Source organism: Syzygium oleosum, unplaced genomic scaffold, assembly GCF_021117445.2.
Source record: "Syzygium oleosum isolate NSW1041296 unplaced genomic scaffold, Sole_v2.1 Sole_v2.16, whole genome shotgun sequence".
NCBI classification, from domain to species: domain Eukaryota; kingdom Viridiplantae; phylum Streptophyta; class Magnoliopsida; order Myrtales; family Myrtaceae; genus Syzygium; species Syzygium oleosum.
The window spans coordinates 8675127-8694029 of record NW_026607500.1 but is presented as its reverse complement, the minus strand read 5'-3'; the positions used below and the strand labels follow the sequence as shown (position 1 = coordinate 8694029).

The window sequence follows — 18903 nt, the reverse complement described above, 5'->3', positions numbered from 1 at the left end:
GGACACTTAACTCTGTCGCTGCTGGAGGTGAATATGTGAAATCAAATTCTATTGCAGCTCATGTTCATGAGCAATCCGTTTTGGTTTCTTGGCTCCTATAGCTAGTTTCATTCTGCAAATATATGTCGAAATTGAGAGAGCATGGTTCATCAAGAAACTTAAAAGAATAAAGGAAGAACCGGATCTCATAGCAGAAGCTACTGATTTGATGCGAGAGATTGCAGGAACAAGAAGTTGACTTCTGTGGTCGCTGATCTTGTGATTGGTTTTTTCCTGTCCAACATTGGGTTGAATTGCAGTGGAAACTTTTGGAGCAGTGGCAAAGACGGAGAAAATTGCCTTTATCCTTGAACAAGTACATGATTTTTGTATTGCTTTTAGCTGTTTATGCACTATTACTATGATTGGTTCTCTGATCGATGGATTTTGCAGGTTCTTTTGTGCTTTGATCGCCAGGATTCTGTCTGTGCACAAATCCTTTCCAGGAAGATCATCCCTCGAGTGTTCGATGCAGATCCTTCCAAAGAGAAGAAAAACTTAAAGAAGGTGAAAATATTGTAGAAGAAGCGCCAGCTGATATTCCGTCACTTACTGGAGTTGAAACAGATATAATATGAACTCATTGTACAGTGAATTTGTGTTTTACTTATTCAATGTTGTGTCTACTATCTGTTTTAACTAAAATATTTTGTCAATCAAGCCCTACCTTGTATTCAGTTTACGGTTCATGCCATGGCTTTATTCATCTAACACGTACTCTTTTTCCTTTCTAGCTTTTTTGCAACCTCTGACGTTTGAGATGTACTTAATGGATTTGAACACACATCTACCTCACATTCATGTGGTTGACAATTTAGGTACTATACACATTGCAATGATTACCTTAAGATTTGTTGATGCTATAAGGTGATATATGAGATTCCATCAGTGAAGGGAAAATTCAGAGCAGTTGATACCAGTGAAGCTCTTTCATATGAGGCTTTGTTAAGTCTTCATTAAGGATTTTGAGGCACAGCTGTTCATTCTTTGATTTAATTAATTGCAGGTTCAAAGGAAAATCTGCTGGTACTTAGTTTAGTCACCACATGATCGTATGCAATCAAGCCTCAATGCCACTTTAGAAGATAAAAATCTTTCAGAAATCCAATTCAGGTACATCTTTGAATTGTTTCTAGGTAATTGGTTGTACATCTTGCAATATCTCAATAATGTGCCAGAGAATTTGGTTGACTGTGGCTTCGTTATTTTAATGCAGGTTGCTGCTCAAAAAACAAATTGGTCACCATGATGGTTATCCAATGAATGATCTTTGGAGTATTTTCAAAGATGAATTTAAGAATGAGAAAAACATGCTCGGAGACGCACTTGTTGTGAAGGCAGCAGAAGATCTTAGACAGATCATCGAACATGTAATTACAGAACTTTGTCATTTTTGTTCTTTTCATTGGATCATCATTCAGATGTGACTCACTCTATTTTCTGCGGAATGTTATTGTTGTTTCCAAGTATTACTCGTGGATTGCCTTGAAGAGACTTGCAGAGCTGTTATGCCTCAGCATACAGGTTGATTATGCTGAACATTTGTTTACATTCTTTATCAATGTCAATCTTTATGAATGATTGCCTAGACCCCTCATTTTACCCTGACCAGCCTCTCTGCCCATGATCCCTGTGGGACATGGTTGCTGGACTTAAAAGAAGTTTTGGTGCCTTGTAAGCCAAAGGTTTGTCGTGAGGTTGAGAATGTTGCCTTCGTAGTTTTGTTCCGTAAACATTTCTGACCGACATATATGTGTAGAGTTCACTTAGTCAACTTCTGCTCATAGAATTTGTTGTAGCTATAAGTGTCATTGTCTGGCACTATGAAACCATTTCTTGTCCCATGGAGCCTAAAATTCTGATGCTCTTTAGAAGGGTGGGAGGAGCTCTGCCATCACTCACCATTTACTGGGTTGCCAAAGTATATCTCGCGATTAGAGCTTTCTTATTGTTTTCAGAAAATCTATGTAGCTGAATCACTCAAGGAAAAGAGCTCTGTTTTTGGGGTTCTGTTACCGCAGTTGTAGAGAGCTTTAATCATTATGTATTACCGTTTTAGGAAGCTGAGAAGCATCTCTCCGAAATGGTTGTTTCCAAATCCCTGGTGGCAAAGATAGACTGGCCGATGGGAGTTGTCTCTTTCCATACGACAAAGGACAGCAATATCATCTTGAACTTGTGGGCTACAAATTTGGAAAATCTCCTCGACCTTGTTGAGAAAAGCCGCCACCAAATCCACAAGTAAACCATGGTTCATAAGGCTGCTTTGGGAGATTGAAGATGTTCTTAGTTGAATGAATGATCTCTCTCCTCTTGAGCCTCCCTCTCTCTCACCAAAAGAGAGAAGCTGAAGAATGCAGCTTCACATTGTGCTTTGAAGTGGGGACTAAAGATGTTCATCATAGAACTCTCGTGTAGTTGTCTTAAATTTGATTGGATATTTTGCTGGTGGACCAGATCTGGGCCTTGTTTTGGACTGAAATCATACATGTTTTGGACTGAAATGATACACTGAGTACACTATCTCCATTGGAAATTTTGGTCTTTTCATCTTTCCTCTTCCCTCTTCCTTTTAATTGGAGATTTTTGGGCTCTCAAGGTCCAAAACTTGTGCCAATGGAATTGGTGTCAGTACAAGATTTGCACTCATTGCAACAGAAATGAGCACGTTGTTACTAAATTCTGTTTCGCATTACAAATTTTGCTGGTGCTTATGTTTTTCTAACATTGGGGATAACATTAGCTCTCCATAGTAAAGGTAGATGAATGCTATTTTTTATGTCATTTCGCATTTGAATTTCGTCTTCAGCGGAGAGAGCCTGTTTCTTTTGGCAATCTTGGCCATTGGAAGTTTTAAAAATCTGTTTCTAGGGAGCTTCTGTAACATCCTGAATTTTGACCCGTTACCGAGATCAATGAAGTGTATGTTAATGCTCGTTTGATTTTAGTAAGTCGCGCTCTAAACACAATTTTGCACTTCGGGTATCGACGGGCGATTTTGGGCAAAATCAGTATGGAATTAGGTGCGGAATTACGTGAATGGGGAGTAGAAATTTTATGGCGGGCCTTAGGAATTAAATTGGGTAATATTTATTGGAAATTTGGATTAATAGGGGCTGCGAATTACTGTTCAGATGCTGCGAATCACTGTTCACAAGCTGTGAATTACTGTTCACGGGGCTGTGAGTTGGGTTTTTGGAACCAGTATTTTATGGCGAGAAAGTTCCGTGAAGGATTGGAATTAATCCGACGCCGTTTGGTGGGAGAAAAATGAGAATTTACGGTTTTGCCTCTCCAAACTTTTGGACTGATTTTCGAAGGCTTAAAGGATGATTTTTAAGGATCCGACACCGTATTATGTTGGCCATGCATATATAGGACCGGTATGGACAAAAATTGGAATTTCGGTTCGGGATCGAAAAATTACGAAAATGCCCCTAGGGCTAATTTGGCTAATTCCGAATTTTGGTCAAAATTTTGGGGTTAACCAAGGTTGATTAGGGCTTAACCAGGTCTGGTCAGCTTGGGTTAAGGACAAATGACAAAAGGGCCCCTAAATTATTGGATTGGATCAAATTTGGGCCCTTGGATTAGGGGCAAAATTGTCCTAAGGCACTAGATCGAGACACTTGGACTCCACTAAGACCAAATTTGACCCATTTGACCAGATTGTCTTCTCTCTCTCTCATTTCCTTGTTCTGCCGAGAGCTCCCCCAAATTCTTCTCCCTTTTTGTTTCCGTTTCGGGTTCCGCTGTGGCATTTCGCTCATCCCGGTACCGTTCACGCCGAACAAGATCACCGAGCCGCCGGCCACCACCAACTGTCGCCACAACACCCTTGACCTTCCTCTCACCCGATCGCCCACCTCACCCGTTTCCACCCCAATCGCAAATTCCAAAGAGCGAATCGTCGCTCCCTGCTGCCGCCGTGACCGCCGGCTTGCATCCGGACGCCGCCGTCGATCCTTACCGCGCGTCGGTGATCGACTGCCCGTTCTCGTCGTTCCGAGTCATTAATAGGCGAGTATAAACCCCTAAACCCTTAATTAGTTTATTTGTGCATTTTAGAGGGTAATCAGGGGGTTGATTAGGCTTAATCATGGTCTAATCATGTGTAATGTTGTGTGGGGTGATTAGGGGACCTAATTAGTGCCTAATGAAGTGAGTTAGAGATGGATTATGGCCTAATTGGTGTTCTGTCCTGGTACTGTTCACCAGTACCGAATTTGCATTAAAATGGCTTAAGTTGTACATTAAATGGGTTCATGGATTAAGGCCTTGAATTAAGCATTTTAGAGGCTAATTAGGCTTGGACAATGCTTAATTAGGTGTACTTGGCTATTGGGTGAATAGAGTGTGAGATTAGAGTCTAATGAGGTTGTTTAATTGTGGTTTAATGGGCTAAGTATGTTACTACCGTACTGTTCATACAATCACGAAATTGTGTAATTTGCCTAAGTGTTTCACTAATTGGGTTCAATTGCTAAGGACTTTGAATTGGACATTTTGGGGACTAATTAGGCTTAATTGAGGCTTAATTAGGTGTATTTGGTGGTTGGATGATTAGGGTATATGATTGGGCCCTAATGAGATTGTTTAAGTGTGGTTTAGTGCCTAATGGATATTCTATTCTGGTACTGTTCACCAGAACCGAATTGCACTATATGGCTTAAATTGGGACTTAGTTGGTTCATTGACTATTGGCCTGAGTTTGGCCATTTTTAGGGGTTGATTAGGACTTGTATAAATTCCTATTGAATGACCCCGAAATAGTGAGAATGACTATCGAGATTGATTTGCCCAAGGCGGGCCTTTAGCGCATTGAGTTACTTTGGAAAGAATGCGTGGAAATGAGAGTTGAACTTATTGAACTAGAGGAGTGATAAATTGATGGTGCCGAGGGTGTGTTAAATTCATTGGCTTGGTAATAAGTGTGTTCGGCATGTTGGCTTGGGTATTGGCATGAATTTCTGAGTATATGATTTGTATGCCATGTTGTGATTGATTGGGAATTGAGTGCAACAATGTGCATACCTGAGATTTATTTAATCGGGCCTACGGGTCGTTATAATCAATTGTGGCCTTCGGGTCGGGCCTACGGGTCGTTATAATCAATTGTGGCCTTCGGGTCGGGCCTACGGGTCGATTTTCATCTGTTGGCCTTCGGGTCGGGCCTACGGATCGTTATAATCAATTGTGGCCTTCGGGTGGGGCCTACGGGTCGATTTATCAATTGTGGCCTTCGGGTCGGGCCTACGGGTCGATTTATCAACTGTTGGCCTTCGGGTCGGGCCTACGGGTCGTTTTATCAACTGTGGTCTTCGGGTCGGGCCTACGGGTCGTTATCTCCAACTGTGGGCCTTCGGGTCGGTATAAATGCACGTGATTTGCGTTAATGTCAAATGCCTAACCTGCAGGGCTATGAGACAATGTATTGGGCTGTGAGCCCGGGTGAAATTATGTTGATGTGCTAGTTCATTGGTTGATGCGTTTTATTTACCCTTCTGGAGGTGCACATTAGCCTAGTTTAGGATTAGTGGTTTGTACTTGCTGAGTTTTCTCACGGTTGTGGTAAAACCGACATTTCAGATCCCCGGCCATGAGTAGACTGAGCCCGAGACAGAGTTTGAGGCTATGAGTTCAGAGGAGGAGTCAGAGCAGTCCGAGAGTTCTTCCGAGACGTCTGGATCTGACCCCAACTGGATACCTAGGGCAGACCTCAGTTTTAGGAGCGAGGGCCGATACCTTTTGACTGTAGCCCTCTAGTGTTTAGCCAATCTCCCTAAGCCACCGATCTCTTTTTGTACTCGTGGCCCTTTTGTTGTATGTCTGGTTTTAATGAATGTATATATCGTTTTAATCATTTGTATATTGTTGTTCGTTGCTATTCATGGTTGCTTTTAAATTGTCTGGGTGTATATATATATATATTATATACGTCGTTTCCGCATGTGGCGTGTTTTCTCCGATTTGGGTTTTCGGGTCGGTGACGTAACCTGGGAGCGTCGCATCTTATTTCGACCTATACGGGGATGTTCATCCTTCGTGGGGTACGGGGCGTGACATCCCGGTTCGAATTGGTATCAGAGCAAGGACATCTCGGTCCAATCTGGTCGAACCCTGGAGTGATAAGGAGTAGTGACCATGGGTAGCCATAGGGTGACCTAGTGTGCTAAGTGTACCTCCAGATTGCTTGTGTTGAGTGTTTTGGTGATTAATTGAACCAGTGTTATTCAGGTGCGGCAGGACTCAAGGTAAGTGTGTAAGCCCTTGGGTGAAATCTTGGTGCCGTTGTATTAAGCCGCATGCTGAGTGTTTGATTGCTTTTGTGTTGATACCTGCCTAGGACTTAGACCGGATAGTTGGTTTAGGTCTCTAATTCCTGAACGGAATTACAACAGGTAGTTGAGCACTCAGACTTGAAAGAATGAGTAGAAGAAGGGGCAAGAAACTCAAGGACAGTCCAATGCAGTGGGCCAAGGGGCCCGAGAACCCAGATAGGTTGAGCTTGAGAGGTAGGTATATTTAGGGCCAACCAAGTTTTAAGAACCAAGCAGTAATGGACCCGTGAGTGGTCAGGGTCGTGAGGACATTTGAGGAAGTCAGCAACCTTCTAGGTAGGCAGGCTCAAGAGCGAGCTACCACTAAAGTTCAGGCTGTTGAAGCCGCTGCAGTTGTTGCTATTAGTGATGATGAAAATCCTAACTGAGGTCAAGGAAATGTGATCAGACAGAAGTATCAATGGTTGAGCAGTTTCTGAGATTTAAGCCCTTAAGTCTGATGGAAAAAGGTGACCATGAAGTTGCGTCACTCTCGGTAGAGGAATTGGAAAAGACTTTTGAGGTATTGGGGTGAGTGGATGAGGAAAATGGGATTTTAGCAGTGTACCAGCTGCAGGGAAATTTAAGTGATTGGTAGAAAGCCACCAGAGAAAGAGTATTTCCTGCTGGTACCGCTCAGAGTTGGGTTGTATTTGTTGAGGCCTTTGAAGGCAAGTGCTACCATGAGAGGCATGAGAGCAGAAGTTGGTTGAGATTATGAGGTTTCATCAAAGACAGCTGATAGTGAACCTGTATAAAGCTAAGATTGCTAGGTTATCCAGGTTCGTCCAAAAAATAACGAAGGACCCATTGGATAAGGTCCGGAGGTTCCGTGATAGATTGAAGCCGGATCGCCGAAGTCGGATAGTATTACTGAGTCTGAAGGAGTATAATGAGATTTGTGAGCGGGCCCAGGCAATCGAACAGGAAGTGATAGAAAGGGCTACCGCTTTCGTAATTGGTGATAGAGAAGAAAGGAAAGACCTAGTGGTTCTGCCTATGTGTGATGCTAAGGTAAGGGTGGGCATGGATTGACCATCAAACCAAAATGGCGCGCCGGGATTGCAAGTGGGTCGGGTGATTCAATTTAGTTCTACCGACACCCTAGATCCGAGTTAGTGGGGAGTTGAGGAGGAACCTCGATCCCATAAGTTTTGCCAGTAAAAGCAACCAAGTGGTTGGATGAGGGTTGTTAAGGTTACCTAGCAAGTATGATAGATTGGACGACAGAGGAAGTGTGGCTAAAGGACATGGCGAGGGTGTGCAATTTCCCGATGTTTTTCTCTCAGGAATTGCCGGGATTGCCACCAGGAAGAGGAGCAGAGTTTGTTATCGAGTTTATCTCGAAGTCGCCCTATGCGATGTCATTGTCAGGATTGAAAGAATTGAGAGTTCAGATGCGAGAACTACTGGACAAGAGTTTCATTTATCCTAGTGTGTCTCCATGGGGAGCGCCAGTCCTGTTTGTAAGAAAAGAGGGACGAGACATTGAGGTTGTATAATGGTTACCGGCAGTTGAATCAGGGGATGATTAAGAATAAGTAACCACTGCCGAGGATTGAGGACTTGTTTGATCAATTGTAAAGAGCCTCAATGTTCTCTCAGACTGGTCTACGGACCGGATATCATCAGTTAAGGGTCAGGAAAGAGAATATTCCTAAGACCGCTTTTAGGACGCGGTATGAGCAATATGAATCCGCCGTGATGCCCTTTGGTCTAACTGATGCCCCTGCTGCCTTTGTGGATCTAAAGAAACGGGTGTTTAAGGAGTTCTAGACCAATTTGTCTTAGTGTTCATTGGCGATATATGGGCGTAGTCGAAAAGCTCAGAAGAGCAGGAGGTACATTTGAGTAAGGTACTATGGACCTTAAGAGAACACGCACTCTGTGCCAAGTCTAATAAGTGTGAGTTTGGCTTAACAGAGTAGCGTTCATTGGATATGTAATGTCGGGAAATGAAATTTCTGTGGATCCGTCAAATATTGAGGTAATGACTAAGTGGTTAAGACCGGTATCAATGACGGAGAATTCGAGGTTTCTTGGGCTTGGCTGGTTACTATCGACGTTCGGTAGAAAGATTCTCGTTGATAGCCACGCTGTTGACGCAGTTGTTTAAGAAAGAAATCAAGTTTAAGTGAGGTGAAAAATGTGGAAGGAGTTGTCAGGAGTTGAAGCATAGGCTGACAACTGCCCCGATCTTGACTATTCCGTTTGGATCAGGAGGATTGAGGTCTATAGTAAAGCGTCATTAAGAGGACTAAAATGTGTATCGATTTAGCTCGGAAAGGTAGTCGCGTATGCGTCGCGCCAGTTGAGACCGCATGAGATGAATTAGCCGACGCGCGATTTAGAGTTGACAGCGCCGATGGATAGCACTTTTTAAGGACTTCGACTGCAACATCCTGTATCATCCGGAGAAAGCGAATCAAGTAGTGGATGCGCTAGGCTGAAGGTCGAAGTATGGCGCTTACGATTGTTAAGGAGTAGATCTTATTGGAAAGGTTAAGAAACTCAGGGTTTGAGTTCGAGGTGAGTCTGATGTCTAATCTAATGACTGCATTGAGAATTGAATCGAAGATCCAAGCAAGGATTAAGGCGTTGCAGTCTTCAGACCCTCAAATTCGGAAGAGTCTAGAAATGGATGGCATTAAGAGGAAACCGGACTTCCAAGTGTCCGAGGATGAAATTCTGAAAGTTCGAGGACGTTTGTGCGTGCCCGATGATTTAGAGCTTCAGGAAGAGATGTTGGCGGAAGCTCATAGGAGTAGTCATAGTATTCATCTGGGCAGCGCGGAAATGTACTAGAAAATTCGGCAGCATCATTTATGGAATGGAATCGAGGTGGTTGTGGCCAAGTATATGGTCAAGTGTTTGACGTGCCAACAAGTGAAGGCACCGCCCTGTAAGCTTGGAGGATCGTTGTGACCGTTAGAGGTCCCTGAAGGGAAATGGGAACATGTCACCGTGGATTTTGTCATGGGACTACCAGGAAACCAGAGGGGACACGATTTTATTTGGGTGATAGTGAATCGAGTGTCTAAATTAATGCACTACCTGGCAGTACGAAAGGACTTCGAGTTGGAAAGGTGTGCGGAATTGTATATGTAACAGATTATCTGATTGCGCAGAGTACCGGTAACAATCACACTGGATCGTGACCCGAGATTTATAGCTAATTTTTGGAAAAGTCTGCAAGAGGCCTTAGGCATCAAGTTGCAGTTCAGTACGGCCTACCATCCGCAGACTGACGGTCAATCAGAAAGAACGATTCAGACCCTCGAGGATATGTTAAGGGCTTGTGTACTGGATTTCCAGGGTAAATGGGAAGAACAGCTGCATTTGGTGGAGTTTGCGTATAATAATAGCTATCAGCAGAGTATCCAGATGGCCCCATTTGAAGCCTTATATGGCAGAGCATGTAGGACATCCGTATGCTGGGACGAAGTAAGGTGAACGGAGTATTACTGCCCAGAGTTAATCCAGCAGACAGTAGAAGCTGTCGAAATTATCCGAGAAAGGCTAAAGACAGCACAAAGTCGACAGAAAAGCTATGTCGATCGGAGACGACGACCTTTGGAATTCCAAGTTGGAGACCATGTATTCTTCAAGGTGTCGCCTATGAAAGGGTTATCACGATTAGGCAAGAAGGGAAAGCTAAGTCCGAGGTTTGTCGGACCGTTCGAAATTCTGGAAAAGGTTGGCAATATGGCGTATAGGCTTGCCCTACCACCTAACTTGTCCCAGGTATGCAATGTCTTCCACGTGTCGATGTTGAGAAAGTATGAGCCAAATCCGACACACGTTCTAAGATATGAAGAAATAGACGTGGACGACAGGGTATCGTACATGGAGAGACGAGTCAGAATTGAAGATCGGAAAGATCGAGTACTGCGGAATAAGACAATCCCAATGGTCAAGGTAGTCTGGGAGCACCACGGGGCAGAAGGCGCTACTTGGGAAAGCGAAAAGGCCATGCGACGTCAACACCCCCAGTTGTTTGAGGAGCAAGTTTAGAGTACAAATTTCGAGGACGAAATTTTTGTAAGGGGGGAAGAGTTGTAACATCCTGAATTTTGACCCGTTACCGGGACCAATGAAGTGTATGTTAATGCTCGTTTGATTTTAGTAAGTAGCGCTCTAAACACAATTTTGGACTTCGGGTATCAACGGGCGATTTTGGGCAAAATCAGTATGGAATTAGGTGTGGAATTACGTGAATGGGGAGTGGAAATTTTATGGCGGGCCTTAGGAATTAAATTGGGTAATATTTATTGAAAATTTGGATTAATATAGGCTGCGAATTACTGTTCAGATGCTGCGAATCACTGTTCACAAGTTGTGAATTACTGTTCACGGGCTGTGATGACTGGTTCGGGACGCGAGTTGGGTTTTTGGAACCAGTATTTTATGGCGAGAAAGTTCCGTGAAGGATTGGAATTAATCCGACGCCGTTTGGTGGGAGAAAAATGAGAATTTACGGTTTTGCCTCTCCAAACTTTTGGACTGATTTTCGAAGGCTTAAAGGATGATTTTTAAGGATCCGACACCGTATTATGCTGGCCATGCATATATAGGACCGGTATGGACAAAAATTGGAATTTCGGTTCGGGATCGAAAAATTACGAAAATGCCCCTAGGGCTAATTTGGCTAATTCCGAATTTTGGTCAAAATTTTGGGGTTAACCAAGGTTGATTAGGGCTTAACCAGGTCTGGTCAGCTTGGGTTAAGGACAAATGACAAAAGGGCCCCTAAATTATTGGATTGGATCAAATTTGGGCCCTTGGATTAGGGGCAAAATTGTCCTAAGGCACTAGATCGAGACACTTGGACTCCACTAAGACCAAATTTGACCCATTTGACCAGATTGTCTTCTCTCTCTCTCATTTCCTTGTTCTGCCGAGAGCTCCCCCAAATTCTTCTCCCTTTTTGTTTCCGTTTCTGGTTCTGCCGTGGGCATTTCGCTCATCCCGGTACCGTTCACGCCGGGAACAAGACTTCACCTGAGCCGCCGGCCACCACCACCGCCGCCACAACACCCTTGGACCTTCCTCTCACCTGATCAGCCACCCTCAGCCCCGTTTCCAGCCCCAATCAGTAAATTCCAGCAGCGAATCGTCGTTCCCGTCGTCGCCGTGACCGCCGGCTTGCATCCGGGACGCCGCCGTCGATCCTTACCGCGCGTCGGTGATCGACTGCCCGTTCTCGTCGTTCCGAGTCATTAATAGGCGAGTATAAACCCCTAAACCCTTAATTAGTTTATTTGTGCATTTTAGAGGGTAATCAGGGGGTTGATTAGGCTTAATCATGGTCTAATCATGTGTAATGTTGTGTGGGGTGATTAGGGGACCTAATTAGTGCCTAATGAAGTGAGTTAGAGATGGATTATGGCCTAATTGGTGTTCTGTCCTGGTACTGTTCACCAGTACCGAATTTGCATTAAAATGGCTTAAGTTGTACATTAAATGGGTTCATGGATTAAGGCCTTGAATTAAGCATTTTAGAGGCTAATTAGGCTTGGACAATGCTTAATTAGGTGTACTTGGCTATTGGGTGAATAGAGTGTGAGATTAGAGTCTAATGAGGTTGTTTAATTGTGGTTTAATGGGCTAAGTATGTTCTGCCCTGGTACTGTTCATACAGTACAGAAATTGTGTAATTTGCCTAAGTGTTTCACTAATTGGGTTCAATTGCTAAGGACTTTGAATTGGACATTTTGGGGACTAATTAGGCTTAATTGAGGCTTAATTAGGTGTATTTGGTGGTTGGATGATTAGGGTATATGATTGGGCCCTAATGAGATTGTTTAAGTGTGGTTTAGTGCCTAATGGATATTCTATTCGATCTGTTCACCGTAACCGAATTGCACTATATGGCTTAAATTGGGACTTAGTTGGTTCATTGACTATTGGCTTGAGTTTGGCCATTTTTAGGGGTTGATTAGGACTTGTATAAATTCCTATTGAATGACCCCGAAATAGTGAGAATGACTATCGAGATTGATTTGCCCAAGGCGGGCCTTTAGCGCATTGAGTTACTTTGGAAAGAATGCGTGGAAATGAGAGTTGAACTTATTGAACTAGAGGAGTGATAAATTGATGGTGCCGAGGGTGTGTTAAATTCATTGGCTTGGTAATAAGTGTGTTCGGCATGTTGGCTTGGGTATTGGCATGAATTTCTGAGTATATGATTTGTATGCCATGTTGTGATTGATTGGGAATTGAGTGCAACAATGTGCATACCTGAGATTTATTTAATCGGGCCTACGGGTCGTTATAATCAATTGTGGCCTTCGGGTCGGGCCTACGGGTCGTTATAATCAATTGTGGCCTTCGGGTCGGGCCTACGGGTCGATTTATCAATTGTGGCCTTCGGATCGGGCCTACGGGTCGTTATAATCAATTGTGGCCTTCGGGTCGGGCCTACGGGTCGTTATAATCAATTGTGGCCTTTGGGTCGGGCCTACCGGCCGATTTATCAATTGTGGCCTTCGGGTCGGGCCTACGGGTCGTTATAATCAATTGTGGCCTTCGGGTCGGGCCTACGGGTCGATTTTCATCTGTTGGCCTTCGGGTCGGGCCTACGGGTCGTTATAATCAATTGTGGCCTTCGGGTCGGGCCTACGGGTCGATTTTCATCTGTTGGCCTTCGGGTCGGGCCTACGGGTCGTTATAATCAATTGTGGCCTTCAGGTTGGGCCTACGGGTCGATTTATCAACTGTGGCCTTCGGGTCGGGCCTACGGATCGTTTTATCAACTGTGACCTTCGGGTCGGGCCTACGAGTCGTTATCTCCAACTGTGGGCCTTCGGGTCGGTATAACTGCACGTGATTTGCGTTAATGTCAAATGCCTAACCTGCAGGGCTATGAGACAATGTATTGGGCCGTGAGCCCGGGTGAAATTATGTTGAAGTACTGGTTCATTGGTTGATGCGTTTTATTTACCCTTCTGGAGGTGCACATTAGCCTAGTTTAGGATTAGTGGTTTGTACTTGCTGAGTTTTCTCACGGTTGTGGTAAAATCGACATTTCAGATCCCCAGCCATGAGTAGACTGAGCCCGAGACAGAGTTTGAGGCTATGAGTTCAGAGGAGGAGTCAGAGCAGTCCGAGAGTTCTTCCGAGACGTCTGGATCTGACCCCAACTGGATACCTAGGGCAGACCTCAGTTTTAGGAGCGAGGGCTGATACCTTTTGACTGTAGCCCTCTAGTGTTTAGCCGATCTCCCTAAGCCACCGATCTCTTTTTGTACTCGTGGCCCTTTTGTTGTATCTCTGGTTTTAATGAATGTATATATCGTTTTAATCATTTGTATATTGTTGTTCGTTGCTATTCATGGTTGCTTTTAAATTGTCTGGGTGTATATATATATATATTATATATACGTCGTTTCCGCATGTGGCGTGTTTTCTCTGATTTGGATTTTCGGGTCGGTGACGTAACCTGGGAGCGTCGCATCTTATTTCGACCTATACGCGGATGTTCATCCTTCATGGGGTACGGGGCGTGACAGCTTCATTTCAATAAGATAGCCGCACTTATTATCTCCTTAAGAGACGTAATTTCTCTCCAAGTCTAGTTGGCATTACATGTATGGCAAACCTATGTAGGGGTCAATGGGTCGGGTCGGGTCAGGTTTTCATGGTACCCAATCCGACCCAAAATATTGGACATATGTGTTCGACCCGACCCGAGACAAGACCCGAACAAGATAAAGCTACACGATCGGGCCGGGTCATGTCAGGTCGGGTTGGGGCGGGTTTTATGTTTCAAACAATGAATTCATAGATAGAGATAGAGAGAGAGAGAGAGAGAGAGAGAGAGAGAGAGAGAGAGAGACGCCATTGTTGTGGATCCCGAATTCATCATCTTCCCAGTAGGACCCCGTGCATCACCGCCTTGGCCTCAGCGATTCAACCTTCGCCGCGGCATCGTTGTTGCCCCAGCAGGAGGACTCCACGTCGTCGACGAACCCGCCGCATTCCACCTCTCTCTCTCTCTCTCTCTCTCTCTCTCTCTCTCTCTCTCTCTCTCTCTCTCTCTCTCTCTCTCTCTCTCTCTCTGTTCCAAAGTTGCATCTGCGCTTTGCACTTTTCTTGCATTTGATTTGATATGATTTGATGGGTGTTCCATCAAATTGAAAACTCAAGTTCGGCACACTCTCCATTTGGAGCTCGCTCGCTCGCTCGGAGTCCGAGCTCTGCCTCTCTCGAGCTCTCGCTCTTGGAGCTGCTACACGCACTCGACTTCTCGGGGGGATCATTGCGGACCCTTTGAAGCGCATCGAAGTCCCGGGCTTATGCCCCCTCACGCCAGGTTTCGGATCCTTCGAGGGAGCCATTCTCTTCTCTCTGCGTGTTTTTAGCCCAACGGAAGAGTGCGTGCCGGCGCAGGAACTCAGCCTCTCTGATTACCAGGTAATTTTTGTTTTCTTTTCGCTCGCGGTTGAAACTTGGAGCGGCATTCCTGTGGAATTCAAGTGCATTAGATTGGTGTTGCATGCGTCGTTAGAATCCATCGGCCATCTTTCTGTCCAAAGCCTCTGAAAGTCTTCTTCTTGCCGATGATGTCGCGTTGTGCTGATCAAATGGTCATCGGTTCAGTCTGGGTTTTACCGCGTCTCGTTGGTGAGCTTGAGGACGCCGCGGCCGTCGATCTCGGCGACGCCGCTGAGGGTGATGTTGCCAGCGGCGGCGGCGCGGCGGAACCCGGGGAAGAAGAAGTCGGCGACAGGGTCCTGGGAGAAGGAGCAATCTTAAGGGTTTTGGGTATTGTTTGGGTTGGGCTTGGGTACCCAAGCCCAATAGATCCAAACAATACCCAATTCTTTTTATTGTTACCTAAACAAGTTGAGATCCAACCCGACCCAATAAGAAAATTTCGTGTTCGGGTCGGGTCGGTTCGTGTTTCGGTTCGGGTATTGTGTTTGGTTTTGACACCCCTAGTTAGAACTAGCTTAGGACCATAATGAACCCTTCAAAAACATTTGCACGATTGCTTAGTGGTTTTGATACCTTTAGGATCATAATCGGTAAAAGCAATGCATGGCCACTTAGATAACGGGCTTCCAAGTTATTGGTATTGAAATGACATTAATAGAAATATTAACGTAATCAAGTTCCAGTGCTTAAAATCTCTGGTTATGTAGGAAATGAGGCGAATTTCGTTTGGTTATTAGCCGATCTCAAATGGCTAGTGGTGACTCCTAGAAATACTTAGGCTAAAAAGAACTTAAAAAATGCAACGTCTAAATGTCACGTGAGCTAAGGGCTTCGCACTCATAATGGTTGGATTATTTGGGCCGTCTTGTGAGTAATGTCTCTAAACCCCTTAAAATGTCCCCGACCTTGTCGTCGTATGTGATTTGGGAGGATCGCAACATTTATGAACATGTTTCACATGAAGGAAATTTTTAGTTGATTGCTGAGTACGATTTCAGTTAGATTTCTTTGTTGATAAGATCGAACCTGAAAGTTTTCTTTTATATGTGTTTCTCGGTTGCAGCCGTGCTTGCTATGACGGTGGCTCTGCGGTGATTATCTGTGAGGAACGGCCAGGAGTTAGTGAAGCATTCAACGGTACCCAGAGATAAGCTTTCACCAACATTTCTTTCCTTCTCTATGTTTCCATCGTTTCTGTTCATGCGTTGGATACTTCCTCGACATGATTTGGGAAGGGCTTGATTCAGCTTTAAATGTTTGGGCTGGGTTTGACTTTTCATGAAATGGGTTTAGTTCAGCTGGGTAGGCTTTGCTATAAGAGCCCAACATTGTCCCGAGCTTAAGATCCAAAACCCATGAGAGCATAGATGTGGCCCTTGTTCGAGCCGGGCCGAAGAGTCCAGTCTCATTTCGGACCGGGCCCGAGGGCCTAGCCCGAGCCCCCTCTATCAGAAATAAAAAAAATTTTAAAATAATTTTTATTAGAAAAATTCGAAAAATTAAAAATTTGAAAAATGGCTAGAGACAGAGATCTTGATTAGGTTGTTAAGTTTAGTGCTAGATTAGGTTCATTTAGTTAGTATGCATTTAGTTGAGGGATTTTAGTGATTAACTTTGGTATAGTTTAGTCTTAATAGATTAATTTGTGAGGAACTCTGTTCTTCGATCTTCTCATCTTCCGAAGCTGAAACTCATGGTATGATGAGCATAGACTCATATTCTATGTTCAATGTTCTCTGTATAAAGCTGAGACTGAGAAATTTTCTTGTGGTTAATTTGAAAATGGCCTCCAATTGAGGATCTGTTGGTGATTTGAGCCTGTCTTGATGATAGTTTGGATGTGAATCGTTCTTTCGTAGCTGCATCTAGATTCTTTGACTGAAGTGCTTACCACATGTTTGATTATACTCCTGAAATAGATTAGCGAGCATTTCAGGTTAGATTTTGATTGAGACTATCTTGTTTGTTTGCCTGTTTGTCGTCTCTTGTCACTTAAGCTTTACTTGAGTTTTGTTTTCCTTCATCGAACACACTTAGGTTTCACTTCTCAATGTTTTGATTTACATGTATGATTAGTATTCATGTGAGATCAATCTGATTTGGTGTATTTTAGAAGTTATTCGAGAGTCCTTTACCTGAAATTGACTCGTTTCTTGCTCATTGTTCTATGTATACGCTGCTCATATGTGATAGGGTCAATGAAGCGAAAATTGAATATACATATATGTATGTAGCGAGATGCTGGTGAGTCACTATGGGCATGTTCCGGGGATGTTGCACGTACTTCACACAATTGATTACTGATAGACGTTTCTTGTATTTTTGTTTCATATTGAGATGCTTGTTTGTTCCATGCAATCGTGTAAAGCAAATGTGGCTGGTTTGTTCTTCATATGCATGCTATGAGACGTATTGCATGATCACTGCTTGCATGTTCTTTATATATGCCCTGTAAGTGTAGCAAATAAGTGTTGTTGAGGAACTCTTTGTGTGCTTGCTCGTGTTTTGTGCGTTATGAGTCACTATGAAGGTCAAAAGGACCAGAACACATAATGTTTGATAATTTGTTAACGTGAAGTATCACAGGTTTGGAGTCCACTGAATCAGTGAGATTAATCTGGTTATTCAACCTAGTAAATGGCCAAATCATGAAAAGGAATTAACTAATAATATGATCATGACATTCTAAGCTACGTTTTGATAGGTCATAGCCCAAGTTGAAGATCATTTCCTAGATCAAATCCACCTCGAAATCTAGGCTAAAGAATCTGGAGAACTGAAGTTGAATATGGAATTAGAAGTCTGATTAGGCGTGTCTCGGTATTTTGGGATTTCGAAGGTCTTAATGATAAAATTTCGAAAATTCATGAATTACCAACTTTTAAAAGACTTCTTGATCTTTCCATTCATTCAAGTTTCATGAAATTCTAAATTGAATTGCTGGGTCAAATGTCTTCTCAAAGTACCGAAATAGATTCATTCAAAATTTCAAGGGTCAGTCTGACCTTCAGGGATGTTTCTACAATCTCATAAAAATATGGGACAAATCTGAGAAAATGATGAACTGAAAAATTTCAGAAGACATCTTAAGCTTTCAAATGGGATTGGTCTCATAATTTTCTGAGTTGATTTGCTATGTCAATGATCCGGGTTTAATTCAGGGGTGAATACTGACATATTGGGGCATACTGGTAATTTTGGGTTTTTGTGGTTCTAATCACGAAAAATGGTTAACTGAGAAATTGAAGTAGACTTAATAAGCTGCAAAGTCATAGGTGTTTCATCAAAATTAGACATCCTTTGATAGGGCTAAGACAATAAAATTTGACTGTTCAGGTTAGGAAAAAACAGAGAAGTCAAATCTAGGCGTTAACTAAGTGGGTGTTGATTCTCCTTGCTTGATATGCTTGATACAGGAGATGTGCTGAGTGCCAATTCATTGATTTTTCCTAACTCTTTGGTGGTCAATTCCTTTTGTGAGCATTCTAAAGCTTTTATTGATTGTGGTGCATGAGTGAGTGCCATGAGACTATGATGAACCGAACCATGGAGGTAGATTGGAGAAGTTTGGGGATTCTCGTTAGCTTCCATTAGGATTAGGGTTAGTTCTAGAATTTGAACTCTAGATTAGGCTTAACAAGAGACTTGGGATAGTCACTTTGAATAAAAATGGTAATATTTGGTTTAGTTTAAGATCCACTCGGGATTAGTTTAGCTGATTAGTCTTAATAAATGAAATAGATATAGTTTGAAAAATATAAAGAATAAAATGAAAATAGTAGTTTAGAAACATCACTTTGAAAATAAATAAAAAAATCTTAGTAAATAGCTTAGTTGAATTTAGGATTCGCTTCAAATAATTGAATAGGTAAAGTGGAAGTGTCATGACCTAAAAGAAACTTGACGGGAATTAAGTGAATACCTAATATCCTTGGATTGGGACCCCGACTTAAGGTGACAAAGTACCGACCTAGGGCTTCACTTTTCTCCGAAAGTTTCGATAACCCGTATTACCCATTTTAAGATAGGATAGTCTCTAAAGTCAAGTTCATAGGCATTGCTGTTCTGGAACTTAATAACGAGGCCATGTCATATTTTTTGCCCT

At 43.3% G+C, this 18903-nt stretch overlaps 1 long non-coding RNA gene across 1 annotated transcript; it reads left to right on the top strand.

Annotated features, from left to right (window-relative positions):
- The first annotated feature begins 737 nt into the window (after positions 1 to 737).
- On the top strand, positions 738 to 2790 carry LOC115684213 (uncharacterized). Its single transcript, XR_008818163.1, has 3 exons — positions 738 to 1152; positions 1256 to 1563; positions 2099 to 2790. It is a non-coding gene; the product is annotated as an uncharacterized LOC115684213 (long non-coding RNA).
- Positions 2791 to 18903: the final 16113 nt, after the last annotated feature.